Source organism: Mustela erminea, chromosome 11 (genome assembly GCF_009829155.1).
Source record: "Mustela erminea isolate mMusErm1 chromosome 11, mMusErm1.Pri, whole genome shotgun sequence".
In the NCBI taxonomy this organism is placed as follows: domain Eukaryota; kingdom Metazoa; phylum Chordata; class Mammalia; order Carnivora; family Mustelidae; genus Mustela; species Mustela erminea.
The window spans coordinates 34,570,278-34,589,694 of NC_045624.1; the positions used below are offsets into that span (position 1 = coordinate 34,570,278).

At 39.5% G+C, this 19,417-nt stretch overlaps 1 long non-coding RNA gene across 1 annotated transcript in view; it reads right to left on the bottom strand.

Moving 5' to 3' along the window:
• Positions 1-18,227, bottom strand: part of LOC116569182 — a 70,563-nt gene extending 52,336 nt beyond the window's left edge. Inside the window, exon 1 of the long non-coding RNA XR_004276902.1 lies at positions 18,090-18,227. This is a non-coding gene — a long non-coding RNA (uncharacterized LOC116569182). The remainder of the gene's footprint in view (positions 1-18,089) is intronic.
• Between the last annotated feature and the right edge of the window lie 1,190 nt (positions 18,228-19,417).

The following is a 19,417-nucleotide window of genomic DNA, read 5'->3' on the forward strand; positions in this document are numbered from 1 at the left end:
CAAAAATTATCTAATGCCACAAATTTCCCTTTTCTCTTGGCTTCTAGTATTAGCTATGGTGCTTGACTTCTGCCATGAACCTCTGTTTCTTGTTGTGTCTTTATTTCTAATTTTCTTCATTGTTACTGAAATGTCATAAGCTGGATCTATTCTTTTTCTATAAACGCAATAAATGCTTTTTAAAATTAAAAAAACAAAAACAAAAACATGTTCACCACTCCAATTATTTTTGTTTCTAGTATTTGAAAGAAGTGCTTGGTGTTTCAAGTGGAAAGATAGTCCTAGTGTCCTTTTCCATCTGGGCCTCATCTTCAGTATTTTGGATTGACAGCAGCAGGATATTTTATTAGATAAAATCACTTTCACCCATCTTGTTACTTTACCATTAGACATCTTTTTTTTTTTTTTAAGCAGGTAACCTACAGTAAAACTCTATTAATGCAATATTACTGAAGTAGGAAGCAATATAAACCATCAGTAAATCTGAAATACAGACTATCTTTAAACACATGTATAACTTGTGGGTGGTTAAGAACATGCACTTCGGACTGACACACTGGGGGTCAAATATTGTTTCATGCACTCACTGGTCGAAGTTTGGTGTGTGTTTCAATATCTCTGGGTCTCATCTGCACGATGTGAGAAATAACACCTACCTCATAGGATTCTGAGGCTGAAGGCATTATACATATATACTTTAAACAATGTTTATAAGATACCTGGTATGTAGCAAGTGTCCAAAATAGAAATTATTATTCAGATGTCATATGAATTTTATCATATAGTCTATGGAACAATTTATGTGCTGATATATGCTATCAGAGAGCGATAAAGTCTTCTAAGATTAATAATTTTTGTCAAGGATTATAGGATTCCAACAACCAGATTTCTTAGAACCTTTCTACCCCATCATAATTCAACCACAAGGAGCAATCGCAGGTGTCACAACAGTCTAACCACAGGAATCCAATCATATCTATATGACCAGATAGAAGCCAGGGGGCCAATCATGGGAGAAAGGCCAAGGGTTGGGGTTTTTACTGTGAGGAAATGGGAAATTTAGACTAAAGACTAGCCTAGAACTGCAAGCGACAGTTGAGACTTGAGTACTGTCAGCTAAGGAGATAAATCTAAGTCTAGGAACCAGACCATCGAAAATCTGCAGAGGCACAGAAGCCCTCAGGGCGGGTGGTAGCATTTGCTAGGGAGTCGGGGTAGTGGGTAGACTGCTTGTCTTTTCCCTCCATAGAAAAAAAGATGCATTTCAGATTCTGGCATGAGGTTAAATGGTCTCAGCAGTAACATTTCTCAATGAAGGATTAGAAGCCCAGTCGCTTAACAAGTCACACGAGATACAGAGACAAATTTAAAAGCACTTGGAATGGTTGTTGTATAAGTAAAATGGGATACAATGGTTTTGTTCAGTCAGGATTTCACACAGACGGTATATACAGCAAGGTGAGGCTGGTGAATTTTATGATGCCTGTTACTTTTTCTCTTGGTAATTTACTACTCATAGATTCAACTTTTAATTCTCTAAGTTTTTAAAATCTGACATATAAAATTTTGCAGAGCCAGATTAGTATCAGAAAGCTAAAGGTACGGGGTGCACAGGTGGCTCAGTCTGTTAAGCATCTGCTTTCGGCTCAGGTCATGATCCCGGGGTCCTGGGATGGAGTCCTGTATTGGGAGCCTGCTTTTCCCTCTCCCTCTGCCTACTGCTCCCCCTACTTCTGCTCTCTCTCCCTCACTGTGTCAAATAAATAAGACAAAAAACAAACAAACAAAAATCTAAAGTTAGCTCCTTGGATGGCTGGAATGGCAAGAAGTCTCAATCCTTTATTTATTCACAAGCAGATAAAGAAAACTCTAAACCACCTGAAAGACTATCTTCTGCCTGAGGAATTTCATGTTTATAATTTGACATTGATAAAATCTCCACAAGAAGTATGTTTATTATATCTAGTGGCTGGAATAGAAAGGAACAGAAACCGTGGTGCTTGGGCGAAGATACAGCCAGCGGGATGATGGATGTCTGGAGCCGAGAAGCATCTATGAAACTCGTCATCATTGACACCCTGTTCCAGCACACAATGCTTGACACTTACTCACAGGTTCCCAGAATGATTACGTGCTCAAGAGTGAACCCATGCCGACAAACCAACCTTTCACTGATGAAAAGGGCACCTGTTATTTTAAAGAGTGATTCAAACTTAGATTTAGCTTTAAAGTTCATCTATTTTATACTAATGAAAACAAGAGAGCAGAGAGTCAATAAATAAACTGATAGCCAACTTTTTGTTGTTGTTGTTCTTTCTATGCTGATGGCAATGAGATCAAATCAGTTTTAATGAAAGCTTACAGGACAATGTGATGCAGGCTATAATTGAACTGTGATTCACTCATTCAAGAAAATATAGTTATCTCATTACAGTTACGGTAAAAAGGAATGCCAGCAAGCCTTGCCATGTCCATCAAGGCATAAGAAATATAAGGATCTTCATATCCCGCCCCCCCCAAAAAAGTAATTTATTCTTCTTTTCTTCTGTAGGCATATAAATGGATCGCGGCTTGGATTGTAAGGGAGAATTTTTTCTTTTTTTTTTAAGATTTTATTTATTTGACAGACAGAGATCACAAGTCAGAGAGGCAGTCAGAGAGAGGAGGAAGCAGGCTCCCCGCCAAGCAGAGAGCCCCGATGTGGGGCTTGATCCCAGGACCCTGGGATCACAACCCGAGCTGAAGGCAGAGGCTCCAACCCACTGAGCCACCCAGGCGCCCTTGTAAGGGGGAATTTTTTAACCATTAGCAGAAAACACTGAAAACAGAGGCTGCAACCCCACCCTTCCACCAGGACAGAGGGTGGTCAGGTTTTCATGGGCAGAGGTAAGAATGGCAGCATTAGAGCCTCCTGGGTTTTTCTGGACAAGGATGGATTCTGAGTTTTGAGCCAGGAGCCCAACAGGATGGCAAGGTGTTCCGACAACAGTCCAAGCACAGGAGGAGGACGGGAAGGACCTGTCTGCCACTTGCACCATTGCGTATGGCCACCTGCCACACCAGCCTCCTGGCTCTTGTAACATGTGCTGGATTCCAAGAGCAGAATCAAAAGTGTATAACAAGTCTCACTTAAAAAGCTTTAACAAGGGGCACCTGGGTGGCTCAGTGGGTCAAAGCCTCTGCGTTCGGGTCAGGTCATGATCCCAGGGTCCTGGCATTGAGCCCAGCATGGAGCCCCGCATCGGGCTCTCTGCTCAGCGGGGAGCCTGCTTCCTCCTCTCTCTCTGCCTGTCTCTCGGTCTACTTGTGATCTCTGTCCGTCAAATAAGTAAATAAAATCTTTTAAAACATAAAATAAAAAATAAAAAGCTTTAACAAATTAAACGTAAACTCTTACTCAGCTAAAGAGTTGCACATTCAACCATTTGAAGACTCTTTCCTACTACTGCCGTTATTTAGGGTGCAGTTCTCAAAAGTATGAGCAGATGAAGGAGAGCAGAGGACAGACCAGCATCCTGTAAGAATGTCCTGAACTCCTGTTTCTTTAGCTCACACTTCACTTTTTAAAGATTTTATGTATTTATTTGACAGAAAGAGACACAGTGAGAGAGGGAACACAAGCAGGGGGAGTGGGAGAGGGAGAAGCAGGCTTCCTGCCCAGCAGGGAGCCCACATGGGTCACGATCCCAGGACCCTGGGATCATGACCTGAGCTGAAGGCAGCCGCTTAAAGACTGAGCCACCAAGGCGCCCCGAGCTCGCACTTTCTCAATGGACTCCAATCAACACACATGTACTGTATTTCCAATAAATATTAGGGTGTAAAATGTGGTGTATGCTGTGGAAGAAGTTTTAGCCAGGAGAAGAGAGAGAAATAGAAATGTGGAGCAACACAGTGGCACAACACGCTACGCATTTTGTTGGAGGTCTCTGTGTAGGACCATGACGCGGTCGCTGGGTGAGCTATATGGCTATTCTATATGACTTGGCCACCAGTGAGAAAACTTCAGTGGCAGGAAAGTGGTAAATTGTTCGCACATCTCCTTCAGCACCTCCCTACCCTTTCTATTGCTTCTCAACCTTGAAAACCCTCATTGCCACCAACGTACTCCCCTTTAAAAGTCTCCCATAGTGCCCATCACATTTAGAACAAAGCCTAAACTCCTTTTTTTCTGGTTGATAAAGCCTATAAGAGTTGGCCTTGACTTTCTAAACTCCAAACTTACTCACTGATTCATTAGATTTCAACCACATTGGTCCCCTACCTCGGTGCCTCTAAAACTTCATGCACATACAAATCACTTGGGGGTCTTCCTAAAATTGGAGATTTCTTTCTGTAGGTACGGGAAGGGAGACAAAATTCTTGCATTTACAGTAGTCTCCAAGGTGATATTGACGGTGCTGGCCCTGGGAGCCCGCTCTGAGTAGCCAAGTGCCAGAGGGCTGGTGCTAACTCCAGACCTTTGGCTAGGCCATACTCAGCACCAGGAGCAGCAATGCAACTCACCAAGTTTGCTCTCCCCTTAGAAACCTGGTGATTGTTCCTTCCGCTAGGAACTCCTCCCTGCGCCCCACCCAGATCTCTTTAGTCTAACACCTTTTGTCATGTAGATCTCAGCTCAAATGTCAGCTCCGCAGAAAAGTCTTTCTTAATGACCTTATCTAAAATGCCCATGTGAGCAGTGATCTGCAACAATCGACATTTTCATATTTTACTTTCTTAATTATACTTGTCTCTGAATTATACTCTCTGAATTATCTTTATTTATCTGTCCATTTCCTCGTAAGCTCAGTGAAGCAACAGCATGGCCTATAGTGTTCAGCACAGTATCTCAGCATGTAAAGCATGCCTGATCAACAGGGCTGACTTTGTGGATGCACAACCTGTGTAACTGTACTTGGCCTTCTGCCTGGTTTAACACTCCACTGTCACCATCTAGAGATTGATAATTTCATCTTGGAGCTTGTGTCTTGTAAGTGGACAATGGAGTATACACATGAGCTGAGGAAATGCACTCAGTATACATGTCCTCTTTTTGCTGCCCCCTTCTCATGCTGTGTTTGTGATGCCTCATGAGTACAGAAATCTGACAGACATACATGTGTAGGCATTCAGTAAGACTTAAAGTTACTACAAGGCAAGTGCGTTACATTCATGACTAAGTGGGGAGTGGAGAGCCCTAAGAGGCCATGCTTCCTATTCAAGCCAGAACTTGATTCAAAACTGCAAAGAACAGTGGCACTCTGTGAGGTATGAAGGACCCAGGAAGCCCATTATGTTCTTTCTTACTCCTGTTACTTTCCTAGCCCATCAGTTATACAGAAAATGCCATGTATGAGGAAAGAGGAAAAAAGGGTTATCGACAGTTCTTTTTCCGTTCAGTCCTTCCTTACTCAGGACAAAGGTGGAGAATGTTGGTGGAATGTACACATACCAAGAAATGAAATAAAAACATCATGTTACTTTTGTGCAAGGTCTTCTGTTCCATAGGAACAGAATGCATATATGCATGTGTGAGCTGTAAATTATGAATGGTGTAATTTTAGTGAATCCAGATGCTAGTTAAATGAGCTTATATTTTCATTTAAAACTGGAATGATCCGGGGCACCTGGGTGGCTCAGTCATTGCGCATTTGCCCTCGGCTTGGGTCCTGATCTCAGGATTCTGGGATTGAGCCCCACATTGGACTCTCTGCTCAGTGGGAAGACTGCTTTGCCTCTCCTAGTCCCCCTGCTTGTGTTCCCTCTTTCATTGTGTCTCTCTCTGTCAAATAAGTAAATAAAATCTTACAAAAAAAAAAAATACAAAACCTGGCATGGTACAATATAAAAATGAATGCTAATCATTTAAAGTTTGTATTTTTTCTTACTTAGAACAATAAATTACAAAAGCAAAAGGAAAAACCCACGATACCTCAAAAAAGAGATCACTAAAAGAAAAAGGCTTTATATTTAATGGCACTCTTTCCCACTTCTTGAACAAGGTAGCCCACAGTTTTATGTTCCCCTGGGGCCTACAGATTATGTAGCCTACCCTACTGATCCAGAGCTCAACACTCACTGAAGGAGTAAAAGTGTCGTGCATTCACTCTGTGCCTGACACTGTATGGAAGCCCTTTACAGAGGTGATCTCATTTTTTCCTCACAATAACCTTGCAAATTGGATGCTACCGTTCTTTAATAGACTAGAAAACCAAGTTGTAAGGTGCCTGAGTGGCTCAGTGGGTTAGGCCTCTGCCTTCAGCTCAGGTCATGATCTCAGGGTCCTGGGATGGAGCCCCCGGTCAGCTTCTCTGCTCAGCAGGGAGTCTGCTTCCTCCTCTCTCTCTGCCTCCCTCTCGGCCTACTTGTGATCTCTGTCAAATAAATAAATAAAATCTTTAAAAAGAAAAGAAAAAGAAACCAAATTGTAGTGAGATTAAATAATTTAGCCAATTATCTTAAAGCCTATTAGTAAAGGAACTAGGGTTCAAACTAGGCTTCAGATCTGTAGAATCCCAAAGCCCTGTCTCTTGGTGACTCTGCTATAATTCCTCCCAGAAGCCAGGTTTGTTCCAGCCCTCCCTTGGGCTGCTGGGATTATTTCAGAATGGGCTCAACGTTCTATTCCAAACTAAAGGAACCAGGAATACAGAGCCGTTTCTACCTTAATGGAAAGCCCTCTCAAAGGGCTCTGGTGCCGTATCTTTACCTAGATTATTACAAGGATCCATGTAAATAATTCATGACTGAGTAGGTGCCAGACACCAATTAAATCCAGAATTTCCCAGAGTATTTCAGTATTTGTGTCGTGGAGAATGGGGAAATTTTCAAGCTTATCTTGATATCTTATTTAGCCCTCTAAGACGAGGACCATTTGATTAGGGCCTTTTAAGCATTTCTGGCTATATTCTGGAGCACCAAGAAACAATGTCTTTCGGCAGTTTTAATCTTCTTTGCCCAAATCTCACTGGCAAACACGAATGTATCTTTTATTCATGGTGTTGAATAAAAGCCTTTGCCTGGATATGCATGGTGTTTAAAATATTTTAAATAATGTTCACTATGGTAACAATATATTTGAAGTTTCTGTCATTTGGACATTAAAATGTTCAATTAGAGGGTGAAATATAGTACAATACTCTTGAGCATTTAGTATTAATGAAAGGGGAAAAAATCAGCATATGATCATATATCAAACATCTCTTGCTTTTATTTTAGTATTTGTCAGAGGACAGAATCTATTTAACATATTTGTGACTAAATATATTTTACCATTATAGTCTTTAAATCAAATATTTACTTTTAGTATGCATTTTTTGATAAAAGTATTTATTACTATAAACCCATTTTGTGATCAGATGTGTCGTAATAGGTTTCATATGTATAATGGAGCCTAATCACAGGCACTTACCTTCACTCTGTTTCAAGGTACAGAGCTCCAGATAATTACACAGTAACACATTCATACATCATGGGTAGTAAAATTTTCAAATACTTCTAATTTTGTTGATATTAACATCCTCAAATATCTATATTCACTTTCTCCTTATTCAGTATAAAATCTATCACAGGTACACAATTTAGTGACAAAGCCATTTGGATATCCTTTAATTTGGACTCAGAACAGAATAACTTACTTAACTCTAAACTTCTCCAGCTTTCAGGTTCTACTTTTGTCTGTTAGAGAAGCTAGTTGCCTTTGCTCTTAATAGAACCAAAGAGATAGCAAGGGAAAGACTGTTAATTCTCATAGGCTCGATATCCCTGTCTGGAAAGTACAGGCACGTGGACCTGATGACTTCCACGGGATTTTCCTTCTCTCTGATTCTAGAAAGTTAATTTTTCTCCTTCAATATGAACTAGACATTATCTTTCACCCTTCACTTTGCTTTGGCTATCAGTATTACTTCTGGTCATTTAATTTGCTTAAAAATATACTAAATAACCAAATAAAAGTACCCATGTTCATTATAACTCAGTATTATTTTTAGGTAAATAAATATTGAGTTGTTTTGTTTTGATATCTACTTCAATTCCTTACTTTGCACTAGATAGGAATATCAGTATTGTGTATGGCACTGGTTTGTAAAAAATTTTGATCTCCATCTACATTTGTCATGTGGTAGGATATTTTTGCCCATATCCTGATTAATTACATGATGCTCTATAAATTTTTGGTTATCCCAGCAGAAGCTTAAGGCAATATCAGAGATAATATATTCCTAAGGGAGGGAAAAAGGGTACAGTTACAACACCATAAATGTTTGTGTATGCTGGGGTGGGTATGTGTGTGTGTGTGTGTATTGGAGAGATGGGGAAAAAGAAAACAAAACACTAAGAAAGGGAGAGAATAAAGAAAAAAAAAATATGCAAAAAAATCACTCTCTCTAAACTTTCCAAACTAGGACTGGAGATGTTGCACTAGATTGTATCGGTGAGTGCCCTTCCTCAGTTTCATAAGCTAAAACATGACATATACTTAGAAAAATAATCATGATAATTTCCATACTTATCTAAGTATTTAGAGCTGTTGTTCTCAACCCCGCTGCACATTAGAATCATCCAGAAAGCTTTTAAAAATTTTCTGAGCCTCACCTCAGATCAATTAAAATCAGATACTGGGCGTGACTGGACATTCCCAACTGTTTTAAAAGCTCCCTTAGGGATTTAAATGTGCAGCCAGGGTTGAGAGCATTGATTTAGAGTAAACCCTATTATACAGTGCACTAAGAAATATGTATTTAAATTTTAAGTGAGAGGGCCATTTTTTTTAAAGAGTTTGAAGTCACCTTACAAAACTGATGATATATTCTGTCCATTCTTCAATTATGACCCAAACCAGAAATCAAAAGTACCTGAGACCATGCTGAGCTTGTGGGATTACGAGTCAGTGATCATACAGCAGCCTTGAAAAGAGTGTACGCCTTGATGTGCACTGGCCCTCTTTCCACTGTGACCATCTCTCCACGGAAGCTCCGGAGAACCAAACCACCCTGCCTGGCACCGGCTCTTCTTTGAGCTCTCTCTCTCTCTCTCTCTCTTTTTTTTCCTGTTTGAAATGGCTAAAATTGAGGTAAAAATGTAATATTCATGTGACACATTGAAGTTCCCCAGACTGGAAATTTTTATTTCTTTGCCAAAGGAAGCTAGAACAGTTTGCAGGCAAAAATATTAGAATAAAAATTGCCTCCATTTCTAAATCTCTCTTTTATTTGGTTTCTTTCCAGACCAAAGTGAAATGTGACCTGCAGCTTGGAGGTTGCTCCCAGAATTAATCATCTCCAGGTGTATTCAAAATCATTAATTGCCTCTTAAGGGAGCGAAAGGAGGCTTCCCCAGAATCCTGCTATTTGCAGGAGGGATCCGGAGCTCGGTGTTTGCTGCTTCAGTGAGTTCCTATGGCCAAGGTATTCATGTTGTGCTCTGACTATGAAGCTTGAAAGGAATAACTTGGGCAGGGAACTTTGTTGTACTAGCATGAATGCACTGAAGGCCTTGTAAAGAAGGTTGTTTGAATTACATGTATGTTAAACAGTTTCAGAAGAACTGTTTCCACTTTAGGTTTTTGCACAATAAACCTCAAATTGCACTTTTGACTACTGGAGCTGAGTCTTTTAACTTGCTTTTTACCCAAAATAATAAATCCCCCTAATGATGACCGTGTAGCACTGTCGCCCACTGACACAGTCTATTTCTTCAACCCCCATGTCATTAAAAGATGCAACTTACTTATTTATGATGATTAATAATAATGAAATATGTATGAAGAAATAAATTATACAAACGCCGCACTGCACATCACAGGGAGCGATACAAATTGCCAGACCCCGATTCCCTGCACCCACTACAAACAATGGGCAGCGGGGCCTCACGCTCCAGCTGGTCCTCCTCTGGGATCGGAACTTGGGGAGCAGGATACGAGAAAGTTTGAAAGGTGCTTTGACAGGTTCAAATTCTTTAATTGTAGATTTGTAAAACTCGACTTCTCCCCCACCTAGCTTTCACTGTTGCCTTCACGTCCCATTATCAGAAGCAGCCGAGAACACCCGAGTCAATGCCAGCTGACGGGACGTGTCCCGTCTTTTGTCTTAGCTGACACAGAAATACCACATACCTTCCTCCCAGTGCTTTTCCTGAATATCCAAAACTTAGCACTTAGGGTGCATGTTCTGAGCTGAGCAGGGGAAGGAGTGCATCCCACGGTATACACAGTGTGGGTGGGATGTGAAATAGGGTCAGGATGGTCACCACTGATAGGTTCAGAGACAGAGCGTCCCCATGGCATGCATATGTCGTCATTTGGGTGTACCGGCCCCCTCTGGTTTATTATTAGGGAAAGAAATGAAGATGGAAAAAAGCCCGAGTCTCCTAGTTTTTTCTTTCTTTCTTTCTTTTTTTTTTTTTTAAAGAATTTGTTTATGTATTTGACAGAAATCACAAGTAGGCAGAGAGAGAGGGGGAAGCAGGCAGGGAGCCTGATGTGGGGCTGGATCCCAGGACCCTGAGATCATGACCTGAGCCGAAGGTAGAGGCTTTAACCCACTGAGCCACCCAGGCGTCCCTCTCCTAGTTTTCTTATTTGATCAACCAATGGATGCAAATTTTTAAAATACAAATCGTTGCTTCCACAACATTTAAATGAGTTCACACCTCTGTTAAAGTAGAAATTCCTCAGGTTGGCTGCTCAAGTTCACAGAAGGCTTTAAGATTCTTCTTAACTGTGTTTTTCAGTTGTGCAGACACAAACAGTGACCCCTTCACCCATGAGAAGATTCTGTCACCTTATTTTCAGAAGACCTGCTTCAAATTGACTGGCGAAATTCCCCATTTGGAAAAGCTAACAGAATCTTGGAAATACCCAGAACGGAAAATAAGACTCCTGCTTCAGTCTCCAGCTGGATAACATGCTCAACCCATGAGACCCTTGAGGAATACGTATGGTCATTTCTAACCACATCACTGGCTGATCATGTCCTACAGGCTTATTGCTGTTTTTAGCTATTTCCAAAGCCTTTTTGTCAAATTAATCTTTTCATAGACGTTACACACACACACACAACAGATGTTCTTACAGATAAATTATGTGAGAGAGAGAGAGAAACATGACACTTTTAGGAGATAAATATTAAACCAAGTCAAAACAAAATATGGAGCTGACAATCTCTGTAGTAATTTCTGTGTTAATGGAAAGCCCTGATTATTTTGGGTTCACTTCTGTCAGATGGAGTTGATAAAAAAAATTAGACAATTCACCATAGATGAAGTCAATTTATAACTGTGTGTTTATTTGTGATTTTATTGATTATTGTCTCTCCCTGCATCAGAACGTAAACTCTTTGGGAACAGTTACGACTCTGGTTTCATTCACTGGGACCCAGTCATTTCTCAGAAAATTGAATTTAGCAGAAACAGGGAAAAAAAAACCATCAAAAAGGAAAAGGACATGTGAATCTTCTGTTTTACAGTGTCAGTCTTTTATTTGAGAATTGGATCTACCAGTAGGTACTTCGAACACTTATCCCTTCATCTGTCATCTCAAAATATAAGTAGAATATGTTGTGAAAATATCCCATAAGAGAATGAATAAGTATCTTGCATTCATCAGAAGGCAGTAGCATATAAATAATAAATAAATAATTTCTTTATTTCTATTACTGTCTGATTCGTAGCATTTTAAAGCTCTGGGAAGAAAGCTGAATGCCTACTATTTTATAATGCATCTCAATTTAAATTTGTAAATTTTTCTCTTAATCTACCTTAATCATTTTATTACTTGACTAAATCTTTTTGCCTAGCCCACATAAAATCTAAACCATAGAAAATAAATTTGAAAAATAGATGTCTTAAAATAAAAGCCACCATTTGATAGTGGTTATTATATTGGCATAAGTTTCATTTTGGATGACTGTCAAAAAGATAGATTCTTAGGCCACATCCCAGAGCCATTAGTCTAGGGACTAGAAATCTGTATTTTTAACTAGTACTGTACCTTGATTCCAAGTGAGAAAATGTCACTTACATATTGTGGACACAAACAAATCAAGTAAACATATGCACAAATGTAAGGATTTCAAATGGTGGTTAGTGCTCTGAAGATTATCAGAATGAGTGGTGTGACCATCTGCTTGGAGGAGGAGATGCACTTTACATAGAAAACAGAAAGTTTCACAGAGAAGGAGAAAAGAAAAATCCTTTTAGAGCCCTTAGGCCAGTTCCCGCTGCAGAGCACTCTCTTGCTGCCTCTCTCTTGTCTAATTCAAATATTGGGATCATTTGGAGTCTACTTTTATTGTGGGTCTTTTCTCTTGGATTTTTTAATATGCATGGTAGTTTTTTAAGTTGAATACCATTTTCACAAAAAATGACAGAGGCCCTTGATGGTTTTTTCTTTCTCAGCTAGGAAGACAAAATGGAGGCTTTCTTTATCCCTTCAATCCGTTTACAAGATGGACTGAGTTGAGTCTGTGTGGAAGTTTCGGTAATGTGCCCTCTAGCTGGGGTTTGCTTCAACTCCTAAGGCAGCCTTCCAGGAATCCCACCTGAGAGCCTCATGGTCTCCCAGAGCCCCTTCCCTTCCAGGTATTCACCCCTTATCTTTGTCTCCCGCACATCACAGTTTGCCTCAAATTCCATTCTGCTGTACAGGAAGTTGCTGTGTCCCTACTTAGCCTGCTGCCCCACACAACTTCACATTCGGACAAATGCCTTGAGAGAGAATTAGCTATGTGTCAGGCTCAGTCCTCCTTGATCCCTGCTCACTATGATCTATGATTCTCAAGTCTTTCTAGCACTGCAGCACCACAACACCAAACCCAGTTTCCTTATTTTCTCTGCTTAAAGAAGATCAGGTTCTCAGACCTTTGCTCTGTGCCCCGAATCTTCTAATTGTTCTAGGGAAAGATGGGCTGACTGGTATAAACTCACTGGCCCCTTCCCTCTAGAATCTTGGTTTTTTAATCCTTGGCCGAGTGGCTCTCCAGTGACCACAGGCAGATGTCTTCTGTATTATGTTAGGCTTGTTCTTGGCTAAAGCACGGATCTCCTGGAAAGTACTACTACACACCCAGAAGTGAAAGTCTCCTGAGATATCATTTTTACGAGTTATTTACAGTCATATAACAAATTACATAAAAATTTAGTGACTGAAGGAAAAAACCTCGAAGCATTCATTATGTCACAGTTTCTGTGCATCAGGAGTTCTGTGGATTATGAAAAGTACATCTAGATGGTTCTGACTCAGGGTCTCTGATGAGATTGAAGTCAAGATGTTATCCTGGGAGCCAGAGGATGACCTTCCAAGATGACTCCTCTCCATGACTGGCACATAGGCACTGACGACTGTTAGGGGGCCGCTGTCCATTTTCACATAGGGTTGCTTAAGTGTCCTTGTGACATGGCAGCTGACCTCCTCCCATAATGAGTGAACCAAGAATGAGCCAAATATGAGTGGCAAGCTCTTCTATGAGAGTCCCATCCTTTTCTTTCTGCAATACCTTATAGGTGATCCAGTTCAATTCTATTAAATTGTGGAAGGGGGATACCCTCGGAATAAACACGAGGAGACAAGATGCATCATCAGTACGAGCTATCCCAGAAACTGGCTCCCACAATATTTAAAAGGAAATTCTGCATGTATTTAAGAATTTATTTTGCTGCAGTAATAAATCATTCCAAAATAGCTACAAAGTTTAGCCTGTGTGACTGCTTGCAGCTCTGCCCTCATCTCATGCACCATCTTCATTCAAGAACCCACGATGACAGAGCAACCCGCAGCTGTGGTATGCCGTTCTTCGAACAGAGGTAAAGGAGAGCAAGAACTTTAATACACGGTACCTCTTCTATCTTGCTTGATTGTGGCACAGAGCTCTATTGCTCACTTCATTGTGCAAAGCAAATCATGTGGCCAAGTCAAAGAACAATGAGGTAAAAACTTGGGAAAAAAACAAACAAACAGGGGCACCTGGGTCACTCAGTGGGTTAAAGCCTCTGCATTGGGCTCAGGTCATTATTCCAGGATCCTGGGATCGAGCCCCGCATTGGGCTCTCTGCTGAGCAGGGAGCCTGGGTCCTCCTCTCTCTGCCTACTTGTGATCTCTGTCAAATAAATAAACAAAATCTTTAAAAACAAGTAAACAAACAAAAAACAAATAGTAATGAGGTGGGGAAGAATGACCTTCTCATAGAAAGTTACTATCTCATGGCAATGGTAAGGGTATGTAATATTTTGGGAAATCGGAGAGCGAATAACTGAAAACAATAACAAAATCTATTACAAACACTCAGTGCATACCTAACAATTCATATAATAATCAATTCCACTGAGAAATACCAGTCCAGCTGGGATATGCATATATCCCACTTATAATATTGGCCTTAGTCCTGGAAAGAAGCGAATGGTCAAATCATTTCTACTGTTTTAAGCTTCCTCATTCTTCCCATTTTTATCATGTTTCAGTGGCTTACTTTGGATTACCAAATCCTCAATTCCATTTTTTAATTCTACCCTATAAACGATCCTATTGTAATTAAGTAATCAAACGGCATTCTAAAAAGACTAGGTAGACAAACAAACTGGCAACAATCTATAGAATATCTTAAACTATTTCTGGAAAAAATTAAGTAACAATTGGGGAAAAAAACTAGAGTTAAATATCACAATTTTTAAACTATTTTCCTAATAAGTCAACATTACTAGCAAGTAAAATTGATCTCATAGTAATTACCTTTAGGCCTACCATGTGTAGTATACCCATTCTTTGAGAAAACATAACAAAATGATTATGGATAATATTCTATCTAGAAATATTCTTTTTAGCATCCATGCTAGATATTCATAATTTTGATTATGCCTGGAAACAAGCTGACCTCATATTTTAAGACTGTGTATTGTGATTTGGGGTTGCAAAACTATGGTGACCATAGGTGTCTCAAAAGAGAACAGACTCCTATTAAGCCTTACACAAAAAACAAAATAATACTGGTTTCTAATATCACTTTTTCAGACATATAGTTTCACTTTCCTTGTTTAGGTGTGCCAATTAAAATTTCTTCAAGAGCTGAGGCAGTCTTGTGAGCGTAAAAGGAATTCTACGCTATCTTGGAATGAAGCTCAAGAAAAATGAGAAATATCTCAACCACTTGGAATAGAATGAATTATCACTTGATAAAGCAAAACTTAACTGTGCTAGCCCACAGGTATGTAGTTTAGTTCAGCTATCATTAATAATGGTAACTGTGATCATGTTGTTGGGTTCTAACGAGCTCTCGCTTAGCCAGGTGAGAAATTGTTTTTACCACGCGACCTGTCAGGATGGACACTTATTAATCACTTCACCAAAATTTTGGTATCAGTTTTTTTCTTTTTTTTTAGTATGCAAAAAACAAAGTCATCATCTCATTATGTAACCCCCCCCCACATCTGGTTACTGAAGTTCATGTAATTTCTAACACTAATACTAATTATGCCCTGAGGTGCAACCTCAGATAAGTCACTTTCTGTCCAAGGTCTCTGAGTTCTTCAGCCATCCCAACATTCTGTCTCTCTTTAAAATTTGATTTTAAAGGAACGTGAAATGAACTTTCTTCATTTTACTCTATACATGTAATATACAAATTCAGTTTTGGTAAATCAAAATTGCCCACTGACTTACATTATAATTTTACACATGACTGAGACTGAACTTGATTCAGCAGTGACACCTTACACATAGGATTGGATTTCTTTGTTGAAAAGACTGGTCGGCAATGATTGCTGATATGAATAGAAGAACTACTATTTAAAGAAAACTTTTTGCGGGGGGGGGGGGGGGCGGAAAACCAACACTACCAAAACCCAATAATACTTGAAATACAAGTTGTCACCCCCAGTACACCACTTTTACAAGTATGAACGTTCCTGTATTAGACTTTCTTACAAAAAGGGACACCTCTAGTTAGTTTTAGATACAAAACAAATGCTTAACTTCTTTTAATAGCTGCTCTTATTAAACCAAAATAATTTTCTACTATGCAAATGTGTAGTGTTAGTTAAAAGTAATGAAGGGCTGTTCTATAAGAAAAGCATTATAATTAATCTTTCCTCTAACAAAAGTTAAATTAATAACCATAATTAATATACAGCACATTTTGTCTACTTTCTTATAAAAAAATGGACATCCATGTCCTCTTATTGTTTTTGATAAGATGAGCTAAGGAGTTTCTCCAGAGGATGAGCTTGCCCCATGTGCTTTTACGTGATAAAAAAAAAAAAAAGGAAAAAGAAAAAGAAAAAAAGTCACAGCAGAAAGCGCTTTTAAAATATGTATTAGCAGTATTCTCAAAATATTCTGAAAGTCACTATGGGAGCATTTCCTTCAAGTTTCTGTGCATAAATCATTTTGCATGCTCTCCAAATATCAGAGGAAGAGATGCCAGCAAATAGCTTCCCAAATACAAGATATTTTTGTAGTTAAATATTTCATTTCTGCATGAGTGGCCATGAACATCTATGGATTTACTGGGCATTTGTAGTCTATGTGGCACAATAATAGGTATGTGAAATTGGAAATTATCTCATTCAGATCAAAGATATGAGAGTAATATGAGCATTATCAACAAATTTAAAATATTTTATGTTCATTTTTATTACATTCAGAAGTACTATATAGTAAATGTCTCTAATATAAATTTTCTTTCTTCTTATAAACTAAAGAAGGAGGACTAGGTTTCATTATAAGCATCAATAAAGGTTTATCTATTAATGTCTTTTTATTTAAAAAAATCTTTTTTTTTTAAAGATTTTATTTATTTATTTGACAGAGAGAGATCACAAGTAGACAGAGAGGCAGGCAGAGAGAGAGAGAGGGAAGCGGGCCTCGATCCCAGGACCCTGAGATCATGACCTGAGCCGAGGGCAGCGGCTTAACCCACTGAGCCACCCAGGCGCCCTATTTAAAAAATCTTTTACAACTATACTTCCTCAGGAATCTGGTTCATATTCAAACTTTCCATCTCTTTACCCATGGTTCACTGTTGCTTTTTCAATTACTGCTGTTTAACAAATATTTATATTATGCTGTGTCCTGAGGACTTCATATCCGCTAATTCATTTGATTCTCTGTACTTGCTCTCATTCTCAACTTCTGGGGGGTGAAACGGGGACACAAAGTGGTTGGGTGGCTTGCCCCAGGGCACACAGCTAACAGACGGTTTATCCGGAATGTGAATCTCAGCAGACACATTTATACTGCGCTGTCCCTCCAGTGATGAGATGACCTCAATGAAGGTGCAGACCTCTGAACTGATCAATTTCCTATTTGTCATTGATCTTTGCTGATAACGGAATCACACTATCTACTGAGTACTCAAGACATGGCAGAACACGTTGTCCGTGAAATTATCCTAAGCTGACTTCTCAATTTTAAGAGCAAGTGTTCCCACTGTTCGGTGGTCAGAGAGCCCGCATGGCCACCACACAGCTTCCTGTAAAGAAACTAGAAAGTATCGAGCTTGCCTCGTCCACAGGAGCCATAAGCTAGTGCCGCACAAACTAAAAGCAAAGCTCTATTTCCTTTTCTCCACAGGAGGAGTGCTCATTTCCCCTAGAAGGGAACTACAGCTAAAAACTATACTTTACTCCTACCCAGAGCTTTTTCATCTTGATTGTCCTATAAATAGGAGCAGGTAGTAGTATTTTCATTTTATGGAAGGATAAATTGAGACAAGGTGAGATCTTATTACAGAAAGGTTACTCAGTTAATTGGTAGGAGAGTTTGTCAGTGACCTATAAAGCACTTAAAATAAGAAGTAAGATTGCCCTTAGTTCCTGTAGTATTCTGGAAGCCTTTAAAGGCAGACCTTCTCCTATTTATATTTGTGAATATTTGTTTCTACTTAGGAGACTATTTTATTTCACCAGCCTTAAGCCTAGGAGTTAAAAACAGAGGTTACATGGTATGGTTTCTGGTGACCAGGGATATTCTTCCAGCCCCTGAAAGCTCCTCCCTAAGTTTTCTGATACTTATAATCTAAGATTCTATCACCAAAAATTCTGGCTTATGGCTGGTAGGTTGGAGCAGTGTGTGAAGAGAGATGTAATATGATAATATTAAACAATATTAATAACTTACACTTGCATACGTTCTTCTGAAAGTTGAATTTTGAAGGGAGAAAACAGAGAGCACGAAGTCACCAGGAACCCTAAAGGAAGTTTGTTCTGAAGAGAAACACAAGTAAAACTGAGAAAGAGCCCAGAAGGCAGCATCTAAGGACCCAAAGAGAAACTGCTTCACTTTTGTTCTATGTAAAAGAGAATTACAGCATAAGCAAGCCAAATCTAATTAATCTGTATTAATTGAGAAAGAATGGTCACAGTAATTTTAACTACACAAACCAACTTGTATAGCATTAGAATATTAAATGCAAAAATGCAAGATCAGTCATTCAAAACTATAAATAAGCTTAAGTAGTTGAATTCAGGTACAAATCAAACCCCAGGCCAGTTGCTTCTAGAATAGACTGAACAGATTATGCTGAGCACTGTGAATGTCCAAAGCGAGGCAGGTCCTGCTCAAACTGAAAGTAGGCTCCAAAGTGCTTCCATTGCTAAAATAAAAAGTACTACCTAGAGCAAGCCTGGAGTCCTGCTAAGGCTTTGCTTGGGAAGACAGTCCAGATGTGGGGTAAAATTGCAAGGATTTTTCTTTTGCCTAGTTTTTTAAGGCAAAGAATGAAATGATAGAATAGGTGTGGTGTGGACTTAATAGAGCCTTGGATTTACAATTCATTCTGCAAGGGTACAGAGTGATTTTTCTGGTGCAGCAGTCTCTTGGAAATGCTAGCCATCCAGGAAAAATCAACAAAAACAAAATAAAACAAACAACCCCAAACCAAAACAAAACAAAGTAACGGTTCCAAAGCTGTCGTGTAATAGCCCTGGCTGTGGATAAAAGGTTTACTTACCTACTGCAAAAAATTTTATAGGTGGGGTATCTGTGTGTCACATATTAATCATATTTGACGGTTGAGAACCAGGAAGAGTCTGAAATTTACTGACACTTAGGTTAGCCTGCCATAGGTTCACAGACGCTGGTAGAAGACAGGAGGCACGTGGTTCAGAGATAAAGAACCAGAGTTCTTTATTTAGTTTTCCAGCAGTAGCCAGAGTATCAGCATTGGTGCCAGCTCCCCAAGCCCTAATTCTATAGAGCAATACAAAGCAGGCCAACTGATGCATAAACACACAGTGAGCTGTCGCAAGAGGGAAACCCCAAGCTTGGGGAACCCCAAATTTAGGGAACCCAAAACTTTTATAATGGGCAGCAAGCCTACCTGAATTTTGCCACAAAAGGAGACACTACCTTTTATCCTGAGATGCTCTCTGCCATATACACCTCTTTGAAAAGGTAGTCTGGAACAAAGGTAGTCAGTGCTTCTGTTCGTAAGTCACATGTAGAAG